The 18,877-nt window shown below is 40.7% G+C and overlaps 1 protein-coding gene across 2 annotated transcripts in view; it reads left to right on the forward strand.

Annotated features, from left to right (window-relative positions):
- Positions 1–18,877, forward strand: part of DZIP1L (DAZ interacting zinc finger protein 1 like) — a 1,070,134-nt gene that overhangs the window by 974,483 nt on the left and 76,774 nt on the right. The gene's annotated exons all lie outside the window — the stretch shown is intronic.

Genomic DNA, 18,877 nt, shown 5'->3' on the forward strand with positions numbered 1-18,877 from the left:
TCAAAGCAGATGTGCTACATAAAAAGTATGGCAGCCTTTTTTGAAGATTCATTGAAATTTTGTCTGTGTCCTGCAGCTTTTGAAACAGACAACTAGCCAGAACATGTAGTGGTGATTTTTGGATCCTTGGGGAGGTGTATTCCAGTCCATGCTAGTTTATCCCAAGGTAAATGACATTGCATTTTCAAGTCAACAAATCATGGATCTGTGCATCAGTCTTTTTTTTAACTGTGGTGGTACAGTTCTTGTGTTTGAGTATGGTGTGCCTTTTATAACTTGTCTTAGTGTAAACACTGTAAATGAGACTTTGAAGACGTTACTCCTGAAGACCTATGGACACATAAAACTTGGCCGTTGAATGGAAGCTATATGTAGAAGTCTGCCTGCTTTTTGCTATAAGCAGAAATGTGTTTATGCTGTGCTGTACACAGCAGTCAGTGCTTTATGTATATGTAGTAAACACATGGTTTTGCATGACATAAATGTTGTATCTTTCGGCTTTTCCCGGTTAGGGGTCGCCACAGCGGAACTCTGGTCTGCTAATGATTGGCAGTAGATTTTTACGTACCGAGTTGCCAGCCCAGACGCACAACCTTCAACGAAGGTACGCACATTTCACACATGTCTCCACATAGAAGACGCATTAGCTGAGAATCGAACAGGACGTCTTACTGTGAGGCGACAACGCTACCGCAGCACCACCACCGCAGTTTTTGCATGACATAAATAATGTTTTTAAAAGATGTCATATGCTTCCATTTTTGTCATGCCATTTGTGAACTGTAGGGATCGTACTTAATTCTCTGTTGTTGTTTTGTGTGAGAAAATACAGTAAGCTTGCATAAATTGTAACAGTCTGACAATTGCACTGTCCTTAGTTGTTACTTTTAGCTTTGTTTGTAGTACTCGCATATATACGTCTTACTTCACAGTGTCAGGCTGGTAGTTTGAGTCTTCAGTCTGTCATTCAGGTCTACTACCGTGCTACAGAAGGTACTTTTTTGTTTTGCAAACAAAATTACTTTATGCATAGAAATTCCTCTGTGTATTTTGTGACCTCCCAGCAGTGAATGTGATCAGTTCTAAAAGACTGGTTTTCTTAAGGAGGTAGGATGTGGTGAGGTTATTGTTACCGTACACTCATGCTCACTAATATCCAGTAATAATGTAACATAATGAAAAAAAATCATATATTCTCACTCTAGACAGTAATCATCCTACCCTTACTTTTCCTAGAAACACAAGCTACCTCCTTCAGCTATATGAGCATCAGAAAGGACACTGGTGCACTTATCTAATACAGCTCCACTGATACTAGTGAAACACTGACACATTCATATTCAGCAAACTACACTTCACACATACATCATGTTTTAGTCCATTGCTATTATACAAAAGCAAAATGCCTTAGTCTCGCACAGTCTCAGACCACAAAAAAAAAAAAAAAACATTCACATGCAAGAACACGGCAGCTCACCATGTGGTGACAGACAAACCCAAACCTCCAGCCACACACTTAGCTGTTTCCTTGATTTGAATAATTTAAACGAAATGGCATCCCTCAAAATTGCCATCTTGACTGACAAAACATCTGAAATCATAGTACTGAACTGCAGACATCGTTCCCTGCTATTCACCAGACATAACTGCTGTCACAGAAACTCATTTGTAACAACACTTAACTATACTCTTAAAGTGATATATTCACATGGTGGGCTATATAAAGATTAGGGATGAGTAGTATGCAAGCTAACCTGACCTTCACCCTGAACTCAACAAGAAAGGCACCACCAGAAAACTCTTGCAGACAGCGTAAGTAAAACTCGTTGGAGGGACAGATTTATTGCCCACCATTTACTCCCATCTCTGGAATAAATTACCCTGCATCCTTCGAATCAAGGCTTGATGATTGATACCCTGCATACTCATCACTGGATAGATCTGTTTTAGCCCCCCCCACACACACACACACACACACATATGAGGGATACAACTTGCCAGCAGGCATTGACAAGGTGCATATGGACTCTAGACTCACATCTCTCGTCTTATAATCCTGAGACTATGATCTCTTTTAAACATCAGGTCGGCCAGATTTAATATCTGCTTACCTTTACTGCTCAAGCTTCTACCTATACATTTAGAAGAATAATTATAATGTCTTTTCTAACATAAGCTCTGGCATTATAATTGCACCAGCATAGACAAGCCTACAAAATCAGTCCTCTCACTTGTCCTTAAATCTGTATGGCTTTAAGCAATTCATCTCACCAAGTATCAGAGTACACATAAACAGAAAAAGGAAACATCTTTTGGACTTGATGCTGTCCTCATCCCCCAGTTTCAAAACTGAATTTGCCATGTCAGGCAGCATTCGTAACCACATGCAAACATTTTAGTTTTCTAAGGAGAAGTCGCGGGCAGCCAAAAAGTATTCAGACTGAAAACATTAACCACATTTCTCATGTAAAATATGAACACACTATCTCTTTTACTAATTGGTCACCACTTGTCAACATTCCATCCATAAACAGTGCTTAAGGGCTTTAGATTATTTAAACAAGACGCTTGTAATGATCATAAATGTACTTGTTGCTGTATACAAGCATAGGTGAAAAATCACACCCGTGTGCAGCTGTCAAAGTTAGACAGGCAGTAACAAAAAGAGATGCTGTCGGGAGCAACTAGCAAACAGAAGAAAAACAAATACCTTACAAGTCATGACTTCTAGAAAACACTGTAAATCAGTGCCTAAGAACTCAAATTCAGTAACTTCCCATAGGACTCAATCTGTGAATGAGGAAGGCTCATATAGCTCTTATCACCTAGCAAAAACAATAAAAAACAATAGCCAGAATCTCTGCAGGATGTACGAAGAATTAAGTTGTTTTAACTCTGTCATCCCTTAGTTTGGTACCACTAGTCGCAAAAGCAAACAAATTAGAGTACTGCTAAACATTACCACACTGGTTCCTTAATAATGAAACCCGTCCTTGTTCCTTATGTTGCTTGTCTGCTTCAGCAAAAAAAAAAAAAAAAAAAAAAATCATGTTTCACCATCAGAGATCTTCCAATATCCACATTTCTTTAACTAGGTGCAGCTATATATTAGCCTGTCCTCTGTCTGCTCCTTTCAACTGTAGCTTTAAGGCAAGTTGTATTCTCTGACCCTGGAATCAGTCAGTAGATGTACTGCTCCATTATGGTGCTCCCTTTGCATCAACTCCAGACTTGTATCATGCTGCTGTACTACCCCTATGCCAAAAGATTATTCATAACCATTTTTAGGACACCTACAAGTATACTGCCACATAAGCAGATCATTGTTTGACACAGCCTTGTTTGTCCTAAAAGGGTTAGTCAGAACTGGACAGTTACAGACTAGCTACTGCTGTGGTTTTAGATAAAAAAAAAAAAAAACGGTTGATAGGGGCAGCCACTGTATCCTTCTAAAATCGTTTATAGAAGTTGAAATCCATAATGCTGACTTCAGTTGGTTTTACAGTTACAATGGATTGCATATTTGTCTTTCTGAAAACTTAAGCCACATAGAATATCCCAGGGCTGGGGGTGTTTGGGCAGATTATATTTGACTTTTTTTCACTAATATGCTCTTGAGACTTTCTAACTATTTTACTCCCGAGGTATCTTGCAAAATGCTGCATATTAGATGTTGCAGTCTTGTTTTTTGAGCAGGGATTTCCTAACTGTAGTCTGCAACTCATTTCCTCAGAAAATCAAAATGTATGCTTCGATACCCAGCTAATCTCACTGTAGAATGTGTGTGTGTGTTGTACCTTTAAGAAGCATTTCCAAGGTCAGCATGTGCATATAAATAGCAAGCACGTGCTAGCTTCATTGCTATTTTGAGAGTGCAGCCAGAGTGAACATGTGTGAGAGAGAGAGTCAAGTTTGTTTTATAAGTTTTTCTAAGTTGAAGTTATTACCTCATTCCTGATGTTTGTACATAATAAAGCTGCTTGAAAAGAACCCATGGATGTTCGTCTGTTACATCCTGACTGGGAAAATGACATGGTGCCAGAACCTGGATTCCAGAGACTGCTTTTCAGTGATAAGAAGTGCAGAATTAACAGTGGAGGTAAAATAAGAGAAATGAGAGCAAAAAAAGGTCAGAAACAAGCTAAAGCTAATGAAAAACTTGCAGAAATTATTATTTTATTAAGAGAGATAAAACGGAGCATTACAAGGGCACAAAATGCATTACTAAGCAAACAAATAGAACAGAATGTTTATTAAACAAACAAAACGCATAAAAAGTTTATTAATTAAACAAAATGTTCGAAATTAACATATCGGATAGAACGATTATCAGAAAAGTCTGTAATAGAATTGCATAACAAGCATGTTTAGAGTAAAACGAGCACAAGAAAAAGACATTAAATAGGCAAAACAAATATAAATAAAGAACAGAAAGGGCATATTAAGCATAAATAAAGCAAGGCATCTGCATATTTTTTTGGCAAATTACAGTGTTTTGGCATAAACTATTTCACATTAACTAAAGTTCTGAATAGCATAACTACAGTTATATGAAGCATCACAAAGTGTGTAAAAGTGCTTACAGTGTGTGTTTCTTACTGTGTATTTATTCCAAAGAGTTTATTGTGTGCAAAGTGCAGCTATTTCGTGAAGTGCAGTCAAAATACAGCCATTTTGAAAAGTTTCTTATGCTGGGTGTGTCTAATCATGAAGGGCTGCCAGTACAGTGTGTTTCTTGCACTGTAAAGAGTTATTTAGCAAAGTACAGCCATTTTGGAAGTGTTTCAGTGTGCTGTGTACTGTTTATTCGCAATGTGCAGTTACTTTGAAATGTTTCTTACTCCAAACTTATTTTGTTGCCCAGTTTATTCACACAATGCAGTTGTTTGAAATGTTTCTTACACAGATAAGAGGTGATTTCTTGAAGTACAATAATTTCAAGAGTATTGCAGGGAGATTTATTTCGCAGAGTTCAATTACTAAGAGGCTTGCTGTGCTGTTGAGAATAGTTATAAGTATTGGCATACATTTCTGGCATATGTATGTATGTGTGTGTGTTCGTGCATACTTGAAAAGCCTTCACTGATGTGTTAATATGGTAGAGGCATTTCGCAGACCAGGTCCACATGCATTTGATCAGTATATTGCAGAGAATTGGAGAATATTTGAGCAAGTGTACAATATTTTCATACAAGCAGCTTACTCAGATAAAGGTGCATGCACCAGGGCATTCTTTTTGCTAAACCTAGGTGGGTCAGAGGCCATTGATGGAGAGCGTTCATTTGTGTACGCACCAGCAGTGTATGAAGGAAAAGGAGAAAACCATCATATTGTTCAGGCTGAGTCAAGGGAAGACCCCGAGTGTTTGAAGTGTAAATTTAGAGAAATGTGCAACTGCCAGACCAGTGTTAAATTAGAGAGGCATTTGTTTTACACAAGAGACCAAAGGCCACGAAAAACATTTGCAGCTTATATTACTGACTTGAGAAACAAAGCTAAAACTTGCATGTTTGATGTTGTTCATCCGGTCAGGATAAAACAGCCGGACATTCGTGGGTTATGTTCAAGCAGCTTTATTATGTACAAACACATCAGAATTGAGACAAATAACTTTAACTTAGATAAATTTATAAACAGACCGACTCTTTCTCTCATACATGCTCAATCTCTGGCTGCACTCTTAAAATGGCACTGAAGCTATCACGTGATTGGTATTTATATGCACATGCTGTCTTTGGAAATGCTTCTTAATGGTACAACACACACATATTCTACATCTCTCTTTGTAAAATGAATCATACTTCATTAACGACATTGATTGGCATGCAATAAATATGAGACAATTCTTTGACATGAAATTGTACAAAACTAAATACATATAGACAGTTCTGTCCATGTCGCTGAGTATTTCACACTGTTTGGAGATGTGACCAAATTGTGTGACATAGAATTTAGAATTAGGTTTAGCAGCTGAGTCTGTCTTTGCTGAATGTTCATCCTTAGGGACATCTGGAACATCGTCAGGAATGGAAGTTGGAGTTGAGACACATTCTGTAACAGGAACATTGTCTGGATTGCTCTGAGATTTAGAATCTATATCACAGGAACAATGCTGTGATATTGGTTCTGATACAGGAAGATGTCTGCAATTTCTCCAGTACTCCACACCCTCAGATTTCACAAAATAGGATCTCAGCACATAGACCTGTTACTTGACCAATCCAGTTGAAACCTTTCGCCATTAGTATCCTTACTGCCTCTCCTTTTTTCAGTGAACGAAGAAATCTGCTCATTTGTCATAACTAGACTCCTGGAAAGAACACTTTCTGAGTAGTTGGGCTTTGATTGCTCTGTTCTTAGCTTTAGGCCTCAACAAACTGGAACTGATAGGCAAGGTTGTTCTGGCTTGCCTGGCTAGAAGTCTCTGAGCAGGTGAGCCAAGTATATTGACATGGGTTATTTTTCTGAGACTGACTAAATTCAAAAAGATATCGGTATTATCATGCTTTGTCTTTTCTAGTAATTGCTTTGCACTCTGTACTGCACATTCAGATAGACCATTTGACTGTGGGTATTCAGGATTACTGGTAACATGTACAAAGTCCCATTCTTTTGCAAATTTCTGAAACAATTGACTTGCAAATTGCATACCATTGTCAGAGATAAGCTTATGTGGACTACCATGGACTAAGAAATGACGTTTCAACTTGGTAATAACAGTAGTGGACGTTAGGTTAGGCAACAAATCGATCTCAAACCAGTTCGGATAAGAGTTGACCAACCCTACATAATGCTGATTGTTCCACTTGAATATGTCAGTGGCTACTGTTGACCGAGGTAGTTCAGGAACTTGAATTAGCTGAAGTGGTTCTTTTTGCAGATGCGGTTTAGTACTGTTACATACTGCACAAGTAGAAAGCACTCTGTCAGTGTCTTTTGCTAGAGAAGGCCAAAATATTAGGCTTCTCACCCTTCTTTTGGAAGATTCGGAATTTGGGTGGCCACAATGTAAAATCTGAATATATTCATGTTGTAAGGAAGCAGGAACAACAACTTTAGGACCTTTGAAAATAATGTCATCTTCCATCAACATCTCATCTCTGTAAGGAAAATAAGGTTGTACTTCAGGCGGTACACTGGATTGCTTTGACGGCAATCCTACCTGGATGTAGTTGTTGAGCTTTTGCAAAACAGGGTCAGTCTTTGTATGATCTCTCAGCTCATCAAGTCTCATGGTTGAAAAATTATCCACTTCCATGACATCAAAGTCAAAATTCTGTGCATCAAACTGTTCAGTTGTATTTCTGAGCAATCTGGATAAGGTGTCACCCAGGTAAAGAAGTTTGCCTTTTGTGTAGACCATTTTGAAGTTGTACTTTTGTAATTTGAGCATCATTCTTTGTAATCTTGCTGGAGTGGAATTCATAGGTTTCTTTAAAATAGTAAGTAGAGGTTGATGATCAGTTTCAATCTGGGTATCTTGACCATAAATATAGTCATGAAACTTTGAACATGCAAACACAATTGCCAAAAGTTCCTTCTCAGTCTGAGCATATTGCATTTCAATTTGGGTCAGAGTTCTAGATGCATAGGCTGCTGGCCTGCCTTCTTGAAGAATAAGTGTGCCAAGACCTAATTTTGAAGCATCACAGGAAAGAGTAACTGGTTTATTGACATCATAGTACCTTAGTGTAGGTGGAGCGGCAGTTTTCTGCTTGAGATCATCAAATGTTCTCTGGTGGTATTCTAGCCATTACCATTCAACATTTTTGCACGTAAGCTCCCTTAAAGGTGCTGTCGATTCACTGAAATCTGGTATAAACTTGCCCAAGTCGTTAACCATACTAAGAAAACGCTGTAGAGCTTGAACTTTATCTGGAGCAGGCATCTCAAGAATAGCTGCTTGCTTGGATGGGTCTGGTCATAACCTAGTAAACAAATAACCTACATATGTGACTTCTGGTAGTCTGAACTTACATTTCAGATGATTGAGCTTTAAATTCACTTCACGTGCTCTGTCTAAAACTTTCGTGAGGTTTCTGTCATGCTCTATTTTACCATTGCATCTGACCACCAAATCATCCACCACCATGGCACAGGGATAACCCAAAAAAATCGGCTGTTTTGCATGCCAAAAGACTATACTTCCAGAATTTATTCCAAATGGGGTACTGAATGTAGTTAGTAATGAAGATTTGCAATCAAGCATCACTTGCCAAAATGAACTCTTTGCATCCAAGACAGAAAATACAGTGGCATTCAGTATTAGGGCAGTGACTTCCTCGACTGTTCGCATGGGATGGTGAAGTCTCTCTAATGCTTTATGCAAGTCTCTTGCATCAATACATATTCTGATTTCATCTGAGCCTTTTTTATGAGTTGCTACCATAGACAACACCCATTCAATTGGTTCTGTAACTGAACTAATCACACCTTGCTGCCCCATTTTATCCAGCTGAACTTTAACTTTGCTCTGCATAACTATTGGAATTTTTCTTGCCGGTCTGACCTCTGGGTCTAACTTCATGGAATACACAACTGGAAGCTTGCCTAGCTTGTCTTTGAAAACGTCAGCATATTCTGAGAAAATTGCAGCAGTGAAGCTGGAACTGAGACATGTGCTTATATGAGGAACCTATTTAGTAAAGGAAAGCAAGTCTATTTTCAAACTGTCTCTGAGACCCAATAATGACTGCACAGGTCTTTGGACTATGTAAAACAACAACTTGTAACTGTTCCCAGCCAAATAACAGGAAAGCATTACTGAACCTTTGGTGTGAATTTCCACGATGTTAGAAATGTCCATGATAGCGGCATAATATTTAGAGTTTGAAATCATCTCCCGTGTTTAAAATTTTAAAAAATCTGAAATGTCCAAAATTTTTTGCAATGTCTGTTTTTCGCAGTAACTAAGACTTTTTGAAGTGTCTAGAGTGTTCAAGGTATTTGCAGTGTTAAAATAAAACATTTTCAGAGAGATTATTGTGCACATGAGCAAAATTACAAGTACCACATCTATACTTATGTTTAAAAGTAAGCAATTTGTTGTTACGGCAGAGGGATTTCACAGACCTGAACCGCTGGTGTTTGATGATAATATTGCAGAGAATTGATGAGTGTTTGAACAAGAATGTGATATTTTCATACAGGTTGCATTTTCTGATAAAGATGCATATACAACAGCATTTATATTTCTCAATTTAGTTGGCTCAGAGGCCATTCAATAAGAACGTTCATTTGTGTATGAAAGAGAGAGGGGGAGAACCTCCATGTTGTGGTACAGGCTGAAACGCGGGAAGACCCTTTGAGTGCTTAAAATTTAAATTTAGAGAAACGTGTAACCCTCAAATGAATATTACAATGGAAAGGTAAACATTTTACAGAAGAAATCAAAAGCCTGTGAAACTATACATTACCGACTTAAGAAGTAAAGCAAAAACATGTAGATTTAGTAATTTACGAAATGAGTTGATAAAAGACCGTGTTGTATGTGGTGTTAATAATGATGCAGTGAGAAAGATTTTGCTTCAAGATAGTGATTTAACATTGAGTAAAGCCACTGAAATTTGCCAAATACATGAAATTACAGAAAAGCATACAAATATGTTTGTGAATGAGAAATGCATGTTTGCAGTATCTGCCATTGTGAATGTTGATAGCATGCAGCAGAAAGTTAAGATGAAAAAGAAATGTAAACCGAGAGATAGCGCCAAACTCAACCTCATTGTTAACTGTTGTAGTTGTGGAGGCAGTCATGAACCTAGACAGGAAAAGTGTTTAGCTTTTGGTTAGCAGTGTGACAAATCTAAAAAGTGGAATAATTTCAAAAGGCTTTGCAAGTCTAAAGTGTTACAGACTTATGTTAAAAGAGAGTATCCAAAGAAGCAAGTAGATCAGATTGAGACTGTAGCTAACCCAGAGAGCTGTGAGCAAACTTTCTATGTTGATGGTGTCTCTGTAATTGATGAAAGAGTTACTACAGTAGACTATCAGTTGTCAGCAAAGAGTGAAATATTTTGTACTGTACAAATTAATGGGAAACATGTACAGCTTAATGCAGACACTGGATCTAAGTGCAATGTTATATCAGCATAAATGTTTGCTAAAGTAAAAGCTGGTGAGAAACTTGATTCAGCAAAGTGTGCAAAAGTGGTTGCGTATGGTGGTGAAGAGATTCAAACTGATGGCACAGTAGTTCTTTCATGCCATTCTGCTGGAAGCAGCTATGACTTCCAGTTTTACATAGTCAAAAGATGTGCAGTCACTGTTAGGCCTCAAAGACATTCTGAGAATATGCCTGATTTTGTTTAATAAAGAGGTTCACCATGTAAGTATGAATAACAATAATTTTACACGGAGTATTTTTAGTAAATATGCTGATATTTTCAAAGACGAGCTTGGTAAACTTCCAGTCACATATTTCATGAAGATAACCATGAAGTAAGTCCAGTTGTTAGACCAGCATGGAAGATTCCAGTAGCAATGCAGAGTAAAATAAAAGCAGAACTAGACAAAATGGTGAATTTAGGTGAACGTACTCTAGTAGAAGAACCGATTGAATGGGTATCCACCATGGTCATAGCTCATAAGAAAAGCTTAGATGATATTTGAATATGTATTGATCCAAGAGACTTAAACAAAGCACTTGAGTCCACATCATCCATTGCATACAGTAGAAGAGGTTGTTGCTCTCATGCCAAATTCCACTGTTTTATTCAGTCTCATAAACTTCTTTTTGGCGAATTTCGCTGGATTGCCAATCTTCTTTAACTACATTCAGTACATCATTTGGTAGATACAGATTTTTAAGAATGCCACTTGGAAGCAATTCTGCCAGCGAAGTCTTTCATCATGCCATGGAACAAATATTTGTTGGTTGTTCATGTGCTGTAGACATTACTGTTGTAGGCAGTGGTGAAGATGAACATGCTAGAAATCCCAGGAATTTTCCAGACCGTGCACATGAAGTAAATCTCAAACTGAATCCTCAGAAGTGTAAAATCAAACTGAAAGAAGTTACTTATGTGAGACATTTGTTTACCAGTTCTGGCTTACAACCAGATCCATCTAAGCAAACAGCAATTGTTGAAATGGCATTTCCAGAGAATGTCACATATTTGCAATGTTTTCTAGGTATGGTCAACTGTTTAGGAAAGTTCATCCCAGACTTGAGTGAACTTTCTGCCCCATTACGTGAGTTGACACGCAAAAATGTAAACTGGTCCTGTTTGGAACAACACCAAAGAGCATGTGATATTCTGAAGAAGAAAATTGCCAGTCACCCACATTGAGATATTATGATGTTTACAAACCTGTAACTCTTTCTTGTTACGCTTCAAAGTACGGCCTTGGTGCAACATGTCTTCAAGAAGGCATACCAGTAGCTTATGCATCAAAAACTTTAACTCAGAAATACATTATGCACAAATAGAAGAAGAACTTTTAGCAGTAGTGGTTGCATGCTCGAAGTTCAATGAATGTGTTTAAGACAGACCTATCCAAATAGAGACTGATCACCAACCACTAGTGACAGTTTTGAAAAATCCAGTGCATACTGCTCGAGCATGATTGAAATGCACGATGTTAAATTTGCAAAAGTACAATTTCAATATTTTTTACAAAAAGGGCAAACACTTGTACCTTGCTGATGCTTTGCCATGCACTCCCAGACAAACAGCAGCAAGAAAATGAAACAGCGGGCTTTGAAGTCATGAAAGTCAGAAAATTTTCATCATCAAGGCTTAATGAACAAAAAAATCACAAAGCTTTAGACCTGGTTCTCCAGAAGCTGAAAAATGTTCTCAGTCACAGATGGCCAACACGGCAAACCAGTTTACCACTTGACATTCACCAGCATTTTGTCTTACAGAGACGAGATCATTATGATGGAAGATGGAATTGTAATGAAAGGTCCAAAAGTGGTAATTCCTAAAGCATTACAACAGGAATATGTCAAAATTTTGCATTGTGGTCACAAAAGTACTGATTCAACTAAAAGATGGGCAAGAGGCATTGTATTTTTGGCCTTCTGTGTCCAAAGATATAAACTCTAGCATGTTCAATTTGCAATAGCAGCAAACTGCATCAACAAAAAGAACTGCTTCAGCTACACCAAATTCCTGAATTATCATGTTCAATGGTTGCTACAGATATTTTCGAATGGAATGGTCAGCATTACTTGGTGTTGGCAGACTCTTATTCAGATTAGTTTGAAACTGCTCTGCTTCCTAATTTGACATCCAGCACAGTCATTACAAAATTGAAGAGACATTTTTCTGTCCATGGTAGTCCGCACAGTCTTGTCTGACAATGGTGCACAGTTTACTAATCAGCAGTTTCAGAATTTTGCTGAGTCTTGGTTCTTTGTTCATGATGTTCATCGTGCATACAGCTGCAGTCATTACAGATGGGTTATCCTGCTGTCAGGCGGGTCCTCGGTCAGCCGAATTCCAAAGTCTAGGTCCGGCGTCAGTTGTCGTCGCTTCTTCCCTGACGTCAGTGCGGCAGGGGTACAAAAGAGGCAGCCGACGCCATTTTCTTCAGTTTTTCTTGCTGCGCGGTGCCCGAAGCAGAAGCAGTTCGCAAGTGCCGGTCGGCCAGCTCCTGAGATTTACAAAAGTATTTCAGCCAAAGTCTTCTTGAAAGCTAAGTACCCCGTTGGGGAAACTTTTCTTGCCTCAGACCGATGTCAAACAAAGTTAATAATTGCATTTCTTGTGGGAAGCAAATACCACATAAGGATTTCCACTCTTTCTGTATACCTTGCTTAGGCCCAGACCACGACGTCTCGGCCTGCCGTTTTTGTGCTAGATTCAACAAGCGCATTCTTAAGCGCCGGGCAGAGTTCGCCCTTCATTATTTTGGCAAAAAATTTAATTATATCATGTTGTCGGATACTCCGACTCCAGTTTTGAGCAAAAGACGCAAAGATAAGGACCGACATCCGAGGTCCGCACCGACTACTGAGACCACGCTTAGGTCGACTACCGGTTCTCCAGTTCTCAGCGAGGCGCCTACGCAGCCCCTGAGTACCGATGACACTGCATTACCGGTGACTTCAGTACCCGAGGTCGCAGGCTCCTCGGTCCCCATTCCTACTGCAGATACCGACGCCACTCCTGGCGGGGAAACTCAGAATTTGGACAGGCCTGCCATTTCTCAAGGTGTCTTCAGGCCTTCCTCCTTCTCTATTAAAGCTTTCACTAAATCTAAAGCAGCCATGAAAACCAAAAAACAGGGTCCTCAGACCTCCTCTCAAGGCCCCATGCCTAAAAAGCAGATGCTTAAAATGGCTGAGGATTTGATTACTCTTATCAGGGGTTTTCAACCCCCTTTTGACAAAAGACCCAGATTAGAGGAAGACTACCCTTCCTCAGATCAAGCTTCTATTACCTCAGAACACTCTGAGGACCAGGATTACGCCTATTCACCTTTCGAAGACTCTGATACTGAGGAGTCTATTCCCTCGGTCTCCCCCCCCCGAGGACTACTCTTTTGGGGAGACCCTGCATACATTGAGGGAACACTTTCACTGGGAAGGCCAAGATTACTCAGATTCCAAGAAAAGGCTCAGGGAATTTCTTCTGCTCCCCCAGCATAGGCCCCTGGCTATCCCTCCTGTTTTAGATATATTAGATGATGTGTACACAGAAGCCAGCCTTAATCCAGATTCTTTGCCTCCAGCTCCTGTTAAACCAGACAGGTATTACCGGGTTCCTGATTCTCACCAGTTCCTATATAAAAGCCATACTGCTGACCCAGAAACTATTTCACAGGGTCCCAAGGGAATTAAGGCCTCTACTGCTAAAAACCCATTACCTTCAGAGAGAGATTCCAGAGCTTTAGAAAGGTGGGGGAAAAGTTGTATACCTCGGCCACTTTAACCATGAGGGCATTAAACTGTCAATTCCATATGTTAAAGTATCAACAGTTTTTGTTATCTCAGTTGAAAAGCAAAATGACACAACCAGATTTAAAAGAGTTGCAGGATTTGTTGCATGGTGCAGAGCAAGTGGGTTAACATACCTTGCAGTGTGGTTTTGATGCTTTAGGGGCCTCATGTAGAGCTGCTGTTACAGGGTCTGTTATACGTAGGCATGCTTGGCTCAAAGAGCAAACCTTACCAGATCATGTCAAAGCTAAATTATTAGATGCACCTCTTCAAAAAGATGTATTGTTTGGTGTTAAAGCTGAGGAGGTACTAAAGAAAATGGAGGAAAAAGCGAAATCAATGCGAACAGTGAAAGATTTCCTGCAGGTACAACCTCCACGTTTCAGCAGAAACTGGCCTTCAAAAAATTGGTCCTTTCCAGCCACGGACAGACCTCAAAGGGGCAGATACAGATGCCCAAGTGGTAGAGGGCAACCTCAAGGATCTTTCAGAGCCAGACAGTGGCAAGTACCAACCCCAAGAGGTGAAGAAGATAGATCACAGTCATTTAGAAAACAGACACAATGACTTCCCCCTACACCTGCCAAGCAAAGCTTTAATGGCAGCACCTTTGGGCGGAAAACTGGCATTATTCTCAAAAAATTGGCATATTGTTACAAAAGACAAATGGATTCTGGACATTATAGACAGAGGCTACAGGTTCCACTTTCACACCCTTCCAAAAATGAGAGGCATGGCAAACCTGCCACAAAATCAAAGGGCAGAGGCACAAAAACAAATTTCCGCTCTCATGGACATGAAAGTGATTCAAGAGGTACCTGCATAAGAACAAGGTCAAGGGTTTTATTCCAGACTATTCCTGGTACCAAGGAAAGACAAAGATTGGAGACCTATCTTAGACCTATCCATCCTAAACACATATCTACAGGTGCCAAAAATCAAGATGCTCACATTACAGCAGCTTCTTCCCATGCTGGGCAAGGAGTCTTGGCTGGTAACATTGGACCTCAAGGAGGCATACCTGCAAGTCCCTATCAGACAAGATTGCAGAAGATACCTCAGATTTCTTGCAGGTTCAACCCATTACCAATTCTCTGCATTGCCCTTTGGCTAATCTACTGCGCCCAGAGTGTTTACGAAATGCCTGGCATCAGTAATCGCATTCTGCAGACTACAAGGAATACAAATCTACCCATATCTGGACGACTGCCTGATCCAAGCGGACAGCAAGGACATACTATTGCAGCACCTGGCGTTTGTAATAAAACTGTTGAACTTCCTGGGATACACAGTCAACAAAAAGAAATCAAAACTAATACCCTCTCAACAAATAATTTTCCTGGGTGCCAGCTTGAATACAACCACCCAGATGGCCTATCTCACGCCAGACAAACAAGGGCAACTGTCTCAATACTTCAGCAAAATGGCAACTTTCACCAGGCTAACTGCAAGGAAAGTCCTGCAGGCTCTGGGATTCATGGCATCTTGCATCCTACTAATCCCATGTGCAAAGCTGCATATGAGGAAACTTCAATGGTACCTAAAAAACTTATGGTCTCAACACAGCCACAGCTTGGAAACAATTATACCACTCATTCCATGCCTTCAACAGGAATTTTTGTGGTGGGCTCAAGCATGCCAAAGAAACATAGGTCTCCCTTTCTGTGTACCTCAAGCAACTCAAATCATCACAACAGACGCCTCAGACTACGCCTGGGGAGCACACATGACAGATCAGTGCATTCAGGGAAAATGGTCCCAAAAAGTGAAGCACCTGCACATCAACCAAAAGGAAATGCTAGCCGTGCAAAATGCTATTATGACCTTCAAAGACCTACTGCATCCAGGCCAGCTATTGATAAGGACAGACAACACCACAGTGATGTGGTACATAAACAAATAGGGGGGAACTCATTCATACCCCCTGTGCAGGCAAGCCATGACCCTATGGAACACAGCACTGGAATTGCAAATTCAGCTTCAGGCACAATTCCTGCCAGGAAAGGAAAACACACTGGCAGACAACCTAAGCAGAAATATGACAGATCCACACGAATGGAAGTTGCATCCTCAAGTTTTCACAAAGATAACTCAGGCATGGGGACAGCCAGACATAGATCTCTTTGCTACCCACAGAAATTACCAGTTGAAAAAATTTTGTTCAAGGACCTATCATCCACAAGCCTGAAAAGTGGACGCACTCTCTTTCAATTGGACAACATTGACAGTTTATGCCTTTCCGCCCCTTCCTCTGCTGCCCAAAGTTCTATTAAAAGCCAGAGCAGAGAGGCCGCAAATGATTCTCATTGCTCCAGACTGGCCAAGACAACACTGGTATCCGCTCCTGAAGAGCCTGACACATTCCCCACCATGGATCCTACCTCTAGTCCCTCTTCTGTTGTCCCAGCACAACTACAAAACCCTTCACAGTCAGCTCAAAACCCTAAATCTGGCTGCATGGAGAATTCCTTGATTTCCCAACAGACTCTCCTCTCCAAGGAGGTGCAGGATGTCATCTTGGAAGCCAGAAGACCTTCTACTAGAAAAGCCTACTCTGCCAAATGGAAACGATTTTGTGCCTGGAATCAAGAAAAGGGCCAGAATCCTTGGGTAATAAATATATCTCAAATTTTACAGTACCTAGCTGAGATGTTAAACAGTGGACTTTCCTTCTCCTCCATCAAGATCCACGCTTCAGCCATTTCTGCACAATACAACACAGATCCTACTTTATTCTCACATCCTCTCTTAAGGCAGATGTTCTTCGTTCCCCATTGCTGCAGTCCTTACTATTGGGGTATAGTCCGCATCCAGTCGGCCCGAATACCAGAGTATAAGGCTGACGTCAGTCAGGGCGCATTAGACTGACGTCAGTACGTCAGGGTACTAATGCGCATGACCGACGTCATATCCTCAGTCTTTTTTGCCGCATGGTCCGATGCAGAAGCAGTTTTGCGAGTGCAGGTTGGCGTTCTGAAATATTTCCGAAACCGGAGTTTCAGACCGAAACAGAGTTGGCTAAGTACCCGTTGGGAACATTTTGGTTTTTTCTTGCCTCAGTATTTTACCGGATGTCAGAAAAAGTGAATAACTGTATTTCTTGTGGGAAACAGATACCTCATAGGGATTACCATACCTTGTGTATACCTTGTTTAGGGCCTGAGCACGTCGTTGTTGGTTGCCGCTCTTGTGCTAGGTTTAACAAACGCACTATTAAGAGGAGGTTAGACTGTGCCAGGTTAGTGTTTGGGAAGCGTTGCAATTATAAAATGCCGCCGGATGCTCCGGCGCCCGCTTCCAAAAAGCGCAAGGACAAAACAGCGAAGCCTAGGGTTGATGAACCGGCAGTCCCGGACGTCGGTTCTTTAGAAGGCTCAGTGGAGCCAGAGGTTTTGCCAGGAGTTTCCATGGAGTCCCAGGCAGAAACTTTACTGTTACAGGATGTGCCTTCTCAGGAGGTAGGCCAGGCTGAGGGGGCTTCTCAGGTGACTGTTCTTCCCTCTCTTCCCAAGGTAGTTAGAGCCTCTCCTTCTGTTGCCAAAACTTCTTTGAGAGGTAGGCCTAGTTCAGCTTCAGTGGGGGCTTCTCCTAGCATTTCGGGTTCTGTACCTAAGAAACATATGCTTAAAATGGCAGAAGATTTGATTACTATGATTAGAGGTTCTATGCCCCCGCCTGATAAGAGGCCTAGGGTGGAACCGCAGTTTGATAGTTTTGAACAGTGTTCAGAGGCTTCAGAGTCTTCTGCGGAAGACTTGCAGGAGTATCCTACTTATTCTGATTCTGATGTGGATGATTCCACTCCTACAGCTTCTCCTCCTGAGGATTTCTCATTTTCAGAGACTCTGCATTCCATGAGGGAGCACTTTAAATGGGAAGGCCAGGATTACTCTGATTCCAGGAAAAGGCTTAGGGAATTCTTGTTTTTACCCCAGCATAGGCCCTTAGCTATTCCTCCTGTGTTTAATGTGGTGGAAGATGTTTTTGCAGAGGCTTCCCTGAACCCTGACTCTTTGCCTCCTGCTCCTGTTAAGCCTGATAGGTATTATAGGGTGCCCGAAGCTCATAAGTATTTGTTTAAGAGTCCTAGGGCGGACCCAGAAACTATTTCTCAAGGGCCTAAAGGTGTTAAAGCTTCTGTGATTAAAAATCCTGTTCCCACTGATAAAGAGGCAAGGGCTTTGGATAGGTGGGGAAAGAAAGTGTATACTTCTTCCACTCTAGCCATGAGAGCATTGAATTGTCAGTTTCACATGCTAAAATATCAGAATTACCTCCTTTCACAATTGAAATCTAAGGTGGATGCTTTGGCGGAAGGTATTGAGTGTAAAGAGTTGCTGGATTTGGTTCATGTGTCTGAACAAGTGGGTAAGCATTCTTTGCAATGTGGTTTTGATGCTGTACAGGCCTCCTCGAGGGTGGCTGCTACTAGTTCTGTTCTTCGCAGGCATGCCTGGTTGAAGGATCAGAATTTAGCTGAGCATGTTAAGACAAGGATTTTGGATGCTCCTTTACAGTCTGATGTGTTGTTTGGATCGCCTGTGGAAGCAGTTTTAAAGAAAATGGAGGACAAAGCTAAGTCTATGCAAACTGTTCAAGATTTTTTGCAGGTGCAGCCACCGAAATTTAGTAGAAATTGGCCTGCTAAGGGGTGGACATATCCTGCTTATGATTCCCAGTCTAGGGGTAGGTCTAGACGTGGTAGGGGCAGGGCTCAAGGTTCTTTTAGGCCTAGAACAGGAGTTCACCTGCTCAGACTTCTGGTGAGGGCAGGGGTCAGTCCTTTCGTAAACAGACCCAATGACCTGTCTTTTCAGCTGCCAGTAGATTCCCGTCTGGCAGCTCCTTTGGGAGGAAGACTGTCTCTTTTCAAAGAAAATTGGGATTTAATTACTCAAGACAAATGGGTGTTGGATATCATTCACCATGGTTACAGATTTTATTTCCATACAATGCCCCCTTTCAAAGGCATGCCAGACGTTCCTC

This window comes from Protopterus annectens, chromosome 4.part1, assembly GCF_019279795.1.
Source record: "Protopterus annectens isolate FY-2018-M chromosome 4.part1, PAN1.0, whole genome shotgun sequence".
Taxonomy (NCBI): domain Eukaryota; kingdom Metazoa; phylum Chordata; order Ceratodontiformes; family Protopteridae; genus Protopterus; species Protopterus annectens.